The sequence below is a fragment of the Alligator mississippiensis genome, chromosome 1 (assembly GCF_030867095.1).
Source record: "Alligator mississippiensis isolate rAllMis1 chromosome 1, rAllMis1, whole genome shotgun sequence".
Taxonomy (NCBI): Eukaryota; Metazoa; Chordata; order Crocodylia; family Alligatoridae; genus Alligator; species Alligator mississippiensis.
In genome coordinates this window covers 52,012,481-52,024,521 of record NC_081824.1, presented here as the reverse complement: position 1 = coordinate 52,024,521, position 12,041 = coordinate 52,012,481, and the positions used below count along the sequence as shown (strand labels likewise).

The window sequence follows — 12,041 nt, the reverse complement described above, 5'->3', positions numbered from 1 at the left end:
GTGAAAGGCCTAACTGACCTTTGAATGAGGTAATTCAATTGCCAAAAAAAAAGGAAACAGTATAGAGTTTAGTATTAGCTGAGTGAAGTGAGGCCCTACATCCAACTCAATGTTATTTTTGTCTATCTGCCAATAAGTAACGTGGTAACATTGGAAAAGTACCACTAGTTACTTCTAGCATTTCAGGAAATATTTTAGGCACTGATAACCAAAACCCTCCTGTTAATCATGAGCTGTCAAGGAGAGGATCCTCTTGCTAACGGTGGATTCTAATACCTGCTCCTTGTCTTTGACCCCCACATCTACCCTGCACTGCCCCACTCAGTCCCTCACTCATGAATCAGGAGCATCTCTTTGAAGATGTGGCCAATTCCCATATGCAGCATGACACAGGGACTACTCTCAGCTGGGCTAGAGTGGGAGCTAAGAATAGAGCTGCCTCTCCTGCAAAATCTACAGCAACAAAGTAGATACTTTGAATACAATGTCTGAAAGTTTAAGACTTGGGCACCAGAGATCTTGCTCTGCCATTATACAGGCCCACTCTACACATTACTGTATAGGTGTTGCACAATTGACTGCTTAATTGTGCAATTAACTGAGACCAGCTACACATGCAAAGTACTTAACATACCATAAAAGGTCCAACAAGCTATTAAATTAGACCTTGAAAATGCATACTAACTCTGTAGCTGGTTGCTATCCAGCTTTAATTTGCATGTGGAGTAGTGTCTGCCTCTGTGGCTGAGGGCATGCTATACCCTATCAGCTGGGGGAAATCTCAGCTACCATTATCTCCCAAACTTGGGAGTTTGTGGGGTGCTCCATCAGCTGGGAGCCCCATCAGCTGAGGGTCTCCCAGCCATGGGAACTTGCTTCTTGCCAGTATTGGGAAAGCCCAGGACCGGACACCCCCTCCACCAGCAAAGAGGTGTGATGGGATCAAAAGTCTGATCACACAACCATACTTCCTACCATGTACATTTAGCGTGGCAGGAGTCACAATTGTGTAGATCTTGTGTTAGATCCCATCACCCCTTTACCTGCATGTGTAGAGGAGAAAATTACAAAGTATACCTACATAATACAAGGAAGCATCATTCAGAGACACTTGTGCTCATTCTCCAAGTACTCTAGAGTAACAACTATGTCAGTGCAGCACTGCATATGGGTTAATTAGCTCTCTTGAGAAGCAAGGCGTCATAGCCTGAGCATTGCACTGCACTAACGCAACAACACTGTTTGTGGTTCCAGAGTGAGAGTATGCTAGGGTATGCAGAGCTAGCTCAGCTATTTTCACATTGTTGCCTTGTGCCACATAGACATACACTGTAACATATAGAATCATCTAGTCCATATAGGTCATCTAGTCCAACCCCCTGCTCAAAGGACCACCCCTAACTAGATCATTCCAGCCAGGGTTTTGTCAAGCCCAGCCTTAAAAACCTCCAAGAATGGAGATTCCACCACCTAGTGAGAAACTTTTTCCTAATATCCAAATTAAACCTCTCTTGCTGCAACTTGAGACTACTGGTCCTTGTTCTGTCATCTGTCACAACTGGGAACAGTCTAGCTCCATCCTGTTTGTAACCACCCTTCAGGTAGTTAAAGGCTGCTATCAAATCCCCTCTAGGTCTCCTCTTCTGCAGACTAAATAAACCCAGTTCCCTCAGACTCTCCTCATAAGTCATGTGCCCCAGCACCCTAACCATTTTCAGTGCTGTCCCCTGGATTCTCTCCAACTTGTCCACATCCTCTCTATAGTGGGGGGGCCCAAAACTGGTCACAATACTCCAGATGTAACCTCACTAGTGTAGAATAGAGTGGAATAATTATTCCCCTGGATCTGCTGGCAACACTCCTACTAATGCAGCCCAGCATGATGTTAGCCTTCTTGGCAACAAGAGCACACATCTGACTCACATCCATCTTACTGTCCACTGTAAACCGCAAGTCCTTTTCTCCAGACCTGCCACCCTGCCAGTCACCATCCAGCCTGTATTGGTGCATGGGATTTTTTCAACCTAAGTGCAGTACTTTACACTTGTCCTTGTTGAACCTCATGAGATTTCTTTTGGCCCAATCCTCCAATTCGTCTAGGTCAGTCTGAACCCCTGCCCTATCTTCCAGTAGATCTACTACATCCCCTAGCTTGGTATCATCCATGAACTTGCCAAGGGCACATTCCATCCCATCTTCCAGATTGTTAATAAAGATATTGAATAAAACTGGCCCCAGGACCAACCTCTGGGGCACTTCATTTCATACCAGTTGCCAGCTAGACATTAAGCCATTGATCACTACCTACTGAGCCCAGCTTTCTATCCACTTTACAGTCCATTCATCCAAGCCATACTTCCTCAGCTTGCTTGCAAGAATGCTGTGAGAGATGGTATCAAAAGCCTTGCTAAAGTCAAGGTATATCACATCACTGCTTGCCCTACATCCACAGAGCCAGTCGTCTCATCATGGAAGGCAATCAGGTTGGTCAGGCATGACTTGTAGTTGGTGAATTCATGTTGACTGTTCTTAATCACCTTATTCTTTTCCAAGTGCTTAGAAATAAATTCCTTGAAGACCTGCTCCATGATTTCTCCAGGGACTGAGGTGAGGATGACTGGTCTGTAGTTCCCCAGATCCTCCTTCTTCTCTTTCTTAAAGATGGACACTATATTTGCCCTTTTCCAATCACCTGGGACCTCCCCCAATCGTCATGAGTTTTCAAAGATAATGGCCAGTGGCTCTGCAATCACATCAGCCAACTCCCTCAGTTCCCTCAGATGAATTGCATCCTGCCCCATGGACTTGTAGACATCCAGCTTTTCTAAATAGTCCCTAACTTGATCTTTCACCACTGTGGGCTGCTCACCTCCTCTACAAACTGTGCTGCCAGGTGCAGTAGTCTGGGAGCTGACCTGGCCTGTGAAGACCAACATGAAAAGAGCATTGAGTACTTCAACCTTTTCCTCATCAACTGTCACTAGGTTGCCTCACCCATTCAGTAAGGGACCCAACACTTTCCCTGTCTTTCCTCTTGCTGCTAACATACTTCTAGAAACCCTTCTTGTTATCCTTCACATCTTTTGCTAGCTGCAACTTCAGTTGCACTTTGGCCTTCCTGACTTCATCCCTGCATGCCCAAGCAATGCTTTTATACTCCTCCCAAGTTGTTTGTCCAAGCTTCCACTTCTTGTAAGCTTTCTTTTTGTGTTTAAGCTCACCAAAGAGTTCTCTGCTAAGCCATCCTGGTTGTTTGCCACATTTGCTACTCTTCCTGCACATCAGGATGGTTTGTTCCTGCATCCTCAGTAACATTTCTTTCAAATACAAACAGCTCTGCTGGACTCCTATCCCCCTCAGACTAGCTTCCCAGGGGAACCTGCCTATCAGTTCCCTGAGGGAATCAAAGTCTGCATTTCTAAAGACTAGGGTCCATACTCTGCTGCTCTCCTTTCTTCCTTTTGCCAGGATGGACAAACATCCTGAACTCAATCATCTCATGGTCACTGCTGCCCAACTTGCTATTCACTTCTACATCCGCCATCAATTCTTCCCTATTTGTGACCAATAGGTCAAGAAGAGCACAGCCCCTAGTTGGCCTCTCCAACACTTGCACCAGGATGTTGTCTCCATCACTCTCCAAAAGCTTTCTGTACACTGCTGTATTGCCCTCCTAGCAGAGAAAAGTCTCCCATGAGAACTAGGGCCTGAGATCTGAAAACTTCTACTAGTTGTCTGAAGAAAGCCTCATCTCCCTCATCCTCCTGGTCTGGTGGTCTATAGCATTCATCCACCACAACATCACCCTTGTTGCTATCCACTCTAACCTAAACCCAGGGATTTTCAATGGACCTATCTCCAGTTTCATACCCTGAGCAATCATTCAGCTCTTTTACATACATTGCAAATCCTCCTCCTCTTTATGCCATGATTAGGGTGACTATATGTCCTGGATTAGCCGGGACAGGTTTTATATTTCATAGGTTGTCTCAGCATCCCAGCCACTGGATAAAATTTAAGTAAAATCCTGGATCGGTGGGATTGGCAAAGATCCCATGAGTTAGAGCTCTGTGTTCTGCACTCTCCTGCCTAGTCCCACTTCTGGGAGCCATAGGGTGGAAAGAGAGAAGGGGGGGAGGGGGGAGACAGTGTGTGTGTGTGTGCATGCACAAGCGCACACCCCTAAAATAATTATGGATTTCCCTAAAATAATTATGGTTACTCTAGCCATGATGACACTTAATAGTTTTGTGGATTCAGCCTGGAATAATTTCATCAAGGAAGCCTCTAATAAGGAGGAGTTCTAGATCAGTGTTTTAATCACTGGTATAAATCTCTACTAACCCCACCAAGAGTAGGGATGCCAAGATATGCATGTGTGTCTGTTTTTACAATTGATTTACAACTTTTTTTTTTTTTCAAGAAGTTGCCTTTTCAAAATGAAAAGCATAAATATTACTGGTGATTTTGCTGTTTAACCAAAGTAAACAAAATAGGAAAACATGTCCAAGCTTACCTGAAATGTTCCTTTCTTCAAATAATAAGGTCTATAGATCTGTTACAATAATGATTTCCACTTGCATGCTTGGGAGCAGCATCAGGATCATCAGTCACTGGCAGGAGAGAAATATACCATGTCCTCAAATTCCTAAAAACTAAAATAGCTTTCATAACCATTATAATTCAATCCACTTTTCCCACTGCACATATTGTATTTATTAAAGACATTGAAAAAATATAACTGTCTCTGCTGCTGCAAGCCAAGGAGATAATTTTCCTTAATGATCCCAAAACTTTCAACACCCACTTTCCTCTCCACTTCAGTCTGGTCAAACTTTCAATTTGTAGAATGGAACAGAGCTACAGACCTTATCACTTGAAGAAAATAAATATTCAGGTAAGCCCAGATAAATGTCCTTAGATTTTACTGTGGTCAAATCCATAGATTTGTTACAATCTGTTTATTGGCAGTGACACCTACAGGTATGGTTTTACCAAGTGGTCTCCAAAAATAAAATTAACCATATAAACATCCATGTAATCTGTTGTTTGCTGGAGTACTACAGCACTGAAAGACCTATGCCAAAATTGCTATTGAATGGCCAATTTGTATAGTTGGTTGAATTTATGTATGGGTGGCCACATCATCTACCTGAAGATAGTTTACAAGAAACATGCTTTGCCCACAAAACTGACAATATTCTTACTGACATTTGATATAGTAGTAAGGTCTCGAGAATTCTCCATCTGAACCATATTAAAATACATGTGAATCCCTTTTTCCCCTTTGAAGCTGTATTACAGACACAAATAAGTCCTTAGAGCTAAGGAGTTTTTTTAATTAATTTATTTCTTTGTTTAATTAATACCTCAAGGGATTCCTCAAGGGATTGTCATTTAAGCTGCGTACAGAAATCAAAGATTTTTACACATTAATTTTAGCAGCTCCTGAAGCTCTTAACCCCTAGATTGTCCCAACATTAACACCTAAAACCAGGTTTAAGCACACTGTCCGCAGCTTAAAGTTATGCCAGGACAGGTTAATCTCTGATGCCTGTTACCCAGCTCATGTTCTATTAATGTGTTGCCACTTTGCACAGATAAACTGCCCAAGTTGCAGTCCTCCACCCTCCAGTCTCCCCTCCTCCACCCTCCTGTTTTGTGTGGACAAACTTTCCACCCTCTGAACTCTGCTGCCCAGGAGGCAACTCTGGCACCAAGCCAACTCCTCCTCCTATCCCTGTTACATTTATCTTTAGTTCTACCTGCTTTAGTGGTGAATCACAGTATTGTTTGAACTTTCTAATTTTTTCTGTTTCTGCTTTTTGGTATTTGCATTATCAGCTACCCTTGAGCTCGCTTTTACAGGCAGCTTCTGTTCCAGTGTAATCAACATATGCATGTAAAATGTAGGTCTTGTTACCAGCTCAGATTAACTGAACTTGGCACTAACCAACTGAATCAGAGGGATGAAAGGATTGGATATGTTAATGAAAGGTGATAAGAGAGAACCAGTAGACAATGCCCAAATTAAGACACCGGTAAAAGATCAAATGAAGAGGTGTGCATGCGATGAGTCTGTTGAAACAAAGGAATATGCTGACAGGATAAAATATGAACAGTATGCTAACTGAAAGGAAACCAATCAATGGTACCTGGAAACAGAGTCATCAGAGGAGTGAAGTTGAAGAAAAGTATAAAAGGGGGCAGCAAGAAAATTAGGTATGTGTCATTCTCTATCCAGCAAACAACATCTGTCTGGATTGTACCAGCCAAAAGATGACCACCCTCTATTTTCAGGATTGCTGACTGGCCATCAAACCCTGTGGTGAGTAACATCTGGGATTGGGTGAGATCATTGGGCTAAGTGTTTTTCTTTATATATATATATATATATGTGTGTGTGTGTGTGTGCTATTAAGATAACATTTGATGTATTAATCAAGTTAGATTTTAGTTAAGTGAACTGTGTAACATATTCTGTGTTCACCCTGGATTGATTATGCTTAAGGGATCCCTAAGCACCATCTGATGGACAGTTGGTGTGGTAACACCCCCGGGGGTATGACCTTCCACCCCCAGGGGTGCAACCCAATGCAAACAGCCTGCAGAACGCATGCCAGTTAACCAGGTTGTAGGCCACGGATGGGTCCAGGAGTGGGGTGTAGGTGGAGTAGGGGAGGAACAAGGTAGGGGGTTGGATCAGGACCCATTAGTTTGAACTTGCTTCCCAGAGTAGGGGATGTAGCTTCCCACAAAACACCTTCCCTCACTTCCCAAGTCTCAGCCACCCCAGGGAAGCATGACCAAATACCAATTTACTAAAACATGAGACCATCCTTAAATTTACTTCCTCTTTATTCCTTTTCAAAATCTTTTTTTTTCCCCCACTTCTTTTTATTATATCCTTCAGTGGCTGACTTCCTTCATTTCACCACCTTCCCCCACCCCATTTCCTTTCTACCTCCCATTTCATTACCCACCCCCATCCCATTAACACTCTGTCTCTCAGCTACTCACCCCCACAATTCATTTCTCATACACCCCCACCTACAGCCTGTCCGGGCTCACCAGCCCTGTACTGTCAACTCACAGCTGTAGCTCCTAGACAGGCACCTGCTCACCAGCCCTCTCATGACAAGTCACAGGTCTGCAGGGGGGTGACAGAGAAGGTTTTTAGCCTTAAGCTGTAAACTCAAGCTAGTACTAATACAGATCAACATCTGCAGACTCCACCCGCCCCCAATCCTGTTCCTCACATCCCCCCCCTTACTTAGATCAGGCGTAAAACCAGCATTCAATCTAGAATCACATGATTTAAAGTAAACCGCATGATTCTAGGTCAGAACTCGAGAACATCTGTGCTGTTCTGCAAAGAGGACAATTCAAAGGAGGAATCACTGACTCAGATCAGGCAATCATTTTTGACCTAATCTTCTAAGTATAATTCTTGCATGCAGCTTTAGAGTAAACTGTATGTGTAAATTCTGCATATACCAGAGGTTTGGGCTGCTGTTGATAAAACAGTAGCTGAAATCCCAATGTAGACAAGGCCTAGAAAATAGCCAAGTTCTAATCATTTGCTTTGTTTCCACATTAGTGATATTATCAAGAGTTCTAACTAACAATGTGAGTTTATAGCATCACTTCCTTAAAGTTACTATTATGTTTTCTGTTTGGCAGCCAGAGGCATAAAATATGGTTGGCTATTGCAAGCTACTTATATTTTCTAGGGTGAGGGGACAGGTTGACACTTGCTCATGAATCAGATATATTGAATATTCTCTATTAACTGAGGCTCCACACATCTGCTACAATGGATACTTCACCCTGTTTTCAGCTGTACAATGGGTACAGGAAAATATGCTCCCTCTGATCTTCTCATCAGCCACTATGGCAGGCAGGTTTAACCACCATTAAAGTTTTGTTCTTATAAACTTGAGGTACATTATAATTTAGTCTTGCTTTGGAGAAACAGAAGCACAATACAATGGTTCTGACAGTTCTACAAAATGCAATTTAAGGTTGCACATTCATCTGTCTAATTTAGGGCTTTGTTTGGTGTCCATCACTGTGTTGTCTGAGCACCAAAAAAGTATTTTTCACTCCTATGCCGTCAGATTTAGTCATAATATTTTTTCATTTGAAGGTGAATGAATCTAGCTAATTTTGACTGACAATGCAGATTAGGAGACTCTTACTCTGTGAATAAGCTTCAGTTTATTGTTTTCATTAAGTTGTTCTTATCTTTAACTTTCATAATAATTAAGTATTTGACAAATATAGCTGCTAAATTATTGATATTTTATCTCTCCCTACAGTATTTATTACATCTTATTACAGTAACTTATTAGAGTATTTTACTTTGTCTCTACTGATTAATATATGTGCTATATGCATACAAAGATATATATTCTTATGACACTTATTGACTATGGCCAATTTTGACTGACAAAGCAGATTTTAAAAGTGTTACCTTGTGAATAACCTTCAATTTATTGTTTTCATAAAATTGTGCTAATCTCTAAATTTCAGTTTTAGGAAGATAGCTGTTAAATTATTGATATTTTATCTCTTCTTACTTATTATAGAATTCCTTTACCTCTACTGATAAAGAAGAATAAGAATTTCTCTCTCTCTGCACAGTGCAAAAGCACCAGGAAAATGTTAAGTAGTGAGTTATGATGACATGCATTTTCCTCTGAGTTATTACATGGTATATTCTAAGATGTCATACAGTAATTCCATTCTGCTTTGGGGGACCATTGCTCACAATTATAACAGGACTTGTTAAAGCTAATGTTACTATGATTGCAACAGGGAAAGTTAAACTTATTCATAATGGATTATTTCAGTCAAAGCTGATCATCTTTACAAACATTTGGCCCATAGATCAGTTGCTAAAAAAATACAAAAATATTGCTTTACTGTTGAAATATATTTATATTTTGTAGGGAGCAGGGAGGAGAGCTTGAAACTTGCTCATGATTTACACCTGTTTTTGGATATTCTGCATCAACCTAAACTCCACAGATCTGTCACAATGGGTACTTAACCCTTCTTTCAGCTAGATTTTAGGAGAATTTGTTGCCGCTAAAGTTTTTGTCATCTTGTTGTGCAGGCAGGTTTAACCAAGTTTCCCTGATACACACACAGCTACTGTAACAATTTAATTTTATCAGGCCTATCCTGATGGTGAGTTTAATTGTTAGAAAGTATATGAAAGTTCATAATGTGCTAACCTGTAATTAGTTATAGTAATATTCATAAGTCAGAAAGACTAGACTTTTACAAAGAGAAAAGAGTTATGGTTATGACTCAAGGACTATTTTGAGGTTATGATCCATAAGCAGAAGGATTTTTGCATCAGAAAATAATGAACCAAAATTGAAACAGGTTAAAATGACCCATGTTTCTTTCTAAAGTGAAAATGAGTGGCTTTCTGTCACATTTTTGGGAGACCTTAAGAAAAAGAAATTAGGAAATAAAATTATGAAATTTTGGGGGATTCCCTCAGGAAAATCTAACCTCTCTCTGCTTTGCTCCAGAGGCAGCCCTTTATTTGTAAACCCTAAAGCTCATCAGCAGCTATCAGACCCCAAGACAACAGTGAACAGTGGCCATTCCCACTGAACTAGTGAGCACCAAAACAATAAAGGAGACCATCTGCCCATCTCTGCCCCACCTAAAAATGACTGGTGAAAGAGATGGTTCTGCCAAGACCATTCTGGTGACACCCCAAGCCAATAAAGTAAATCAAAGTCTAGACCAGCAACTGACCGGCTAAGCCAGTGTCTGTCACTGATCAGGCATCTCAAGTTTTGAGAACTTTAGCAAAAAGCCATATTTTCCTCATCATTTACATTTGTATCTTACCCTCTCTGTGCTTGTCTGTTATGTTAAATCAGCACTAACTACAGAACTCAAGAGATGAGATAAAAATATCCAAAGGCATCTTCCTTCACCCGAAAAAGAAGCTTTGATAAGTTTTGATGAATTTGTTTTGTCCAGTTTCAGTCTCAAAATGCTTTATGATTATATTTGGATTCTTCTTCTACATTTGATCCTAATCAATACGTTTCCCAATTTAGGTCTGAATTTTCTAGCCTGTTTGCCACAGAGCTACAAAGGCCAAGGCCTCTGTACTCAAAACCCAGATCCTTCTTTAACTGTTTCATGTCATGTAATGACAAAGTTTTTTAACATCAATCTCTGGGCCCTTGCTAACTCTATCAAAATTTGCAAGATGGTGGTTTCCTGAGACAAGAGACACTAGGGAGTAATAGAAATGTTAGTTCAAATTTATGACTAATGCATTGATTCTCAAATTTGACCATTTAAGAATCAGCTCTGTCTGATTGCTTCAGGTGCCTTGAATAGTTGTTTTTCCTCTCTTCTGCTGCTTTGTTTCTCCTTGCAAGTCTCTCAGATGAGTGCTGCTCATACAGCCACTTGAGGAGAAAGCTGAGCATCATTAGCAAACAGAAAAACCTGTGTTCTATTCCACTTCCCCATTCAAGTATTTCATTAATTAGGTCAGCTTCTTCTGTGCATAGATAAAACAATGACCCATGCCCAAGAGCTCATCTCACATCTCTCCCAGTATTCAGATGGCTCTATAAACAATATTACTAAAAAAAACCCTTGCTTATCACACACTTCTTGGGCCATCATAGCTACAAGAACATTCTAAGTCTCTGTGAATGGAGGCAGTTTTCTTTGAATTGCTCTTCTCTTGACCAACATTGGAATTAGAGAGGTCAGCTGATGGGCAAGACAGAGCTGACAAACTTGGGTAAATTTGTCCCCCTCACCCCATGCAAAAATAGAGGCTGGAAGGACGAAAAAAAATGGGACAGTTCCTCATGTTCCCTATGAAAGAATGAATGCCAAAGGAGCAGCATTAGTAAAAGATTTTTTACCTCAGACTTTAATATTCACCTCAGACTACTGAGCTTCTTCCCCTGTTCTTGCTTTTGGGATACTTGTGGTATTTGGACACAGCATGACTTACTGTCCTTCAGTGCTGGGACTTCAACAATACCCTCATCTCCCTCCTCATTTACTTCTGGCAAGTTAAGACATTTTTAATGTTTTCAGGCACTGTATGTGGTAGCTGCACAAGTGGGTTGTTCATGAAGTTTTCTTAGGAATAGGCTAGATGGACACTTGTATATGATGGTTTAGGTAGGGATGATCCTGCCTTGAGTAGGGGTTGGACTAGATGACCTCCTGAGGTCCATTCCAGCCCGACTTGTCCATGAGTATATGAATGACAGAGTACAGATAAGGGCCTTCTAGTACTGCCTTTCCCTCATTTTCCTCCTTCTCTGGCTGATACTTCTAGAATAGAGTTCCTAGGATTCCCTACTATCCAGGTATATGGCCTGCCTACCATAAAGAAGAGTAGAGCTGTGACATGATATTCTGGGTAAGCCAGTCCCAAAAAATCAGACTTAGAGGGAGTTTCAAACTTTAAGCCACTACTTGACAAACCTCCAAATGGACATTAACTCAGAGGACAGGGAGGATCCTAATAAGCTGAAAAACATTTTTAATGAGCCTTCCTCCCAATATTTTTTCTATACTTCTGCCAATATTTGAAGTGTAGAGTCATTAGAAACAGAAAGGAGATATAGAGAACTGTATATTTTGAGGCTCTGGACAAATACAGTAGGACTCAGCTGTGTTGTGCAGAGGCTTATATAACACAATGCTGATCAGTCAGAACTCAGACACTGAAGCTCTCTGTCAGATTTCTTGACTAGGAGTGAATACTGAACAACACAAAAAGGAATTCTTCCTCCTTCATAGAAAAAGGCCAGCTCTCTCAACCAGTTAGAAGATCAAAAACAGTTTTTAAAAAGTAGAAATCAAGTCCACATTCCAAGTAGACAGTTTGTGCTGATGAAGCTACACTGCTGGCTGAAATCCCAGTGTGAAAGCTGTAGTATTCAGATAAAGGAAGTTTAAAACAGGTGGGAGGATGACGTACATAACTGACTAGATCTATTGGATCAGACTTGACCTGTCTCCATTGC

At 41.1% G+C, this 12,041-nt stretch overlaps 1 long non-coding RNA gene across 6 annotated transcripts in view; it reads right to left on the bottom strand.

Moving 5' to 3' along the window:
- Nucleotides 1–12,041, bottom strand: part of LOC109285533 (hypothetical protein) — a 246,556-nt gene that overhangs the window by 212,727 nt on the left and 21,788 nt on the right. For 4 of the 6 annotated variants that reach the window (XR_009463387.1, XR_009463392.1, XR_009463390.1 and 1 more), the window contains exon 3: nucleotides 4,517–4,613. The exons of the other annotated variants lie outside the window; for them this stretch is intronic. This is a non-coding gene — a long non-coding RNA (hypothetical protein). The remainder of the gene's footprint in view (nucleotides 1–4,516; nucleotides 4,614–12,041) is intronic. 6 annotated transcript variants of the gene reach the window in all.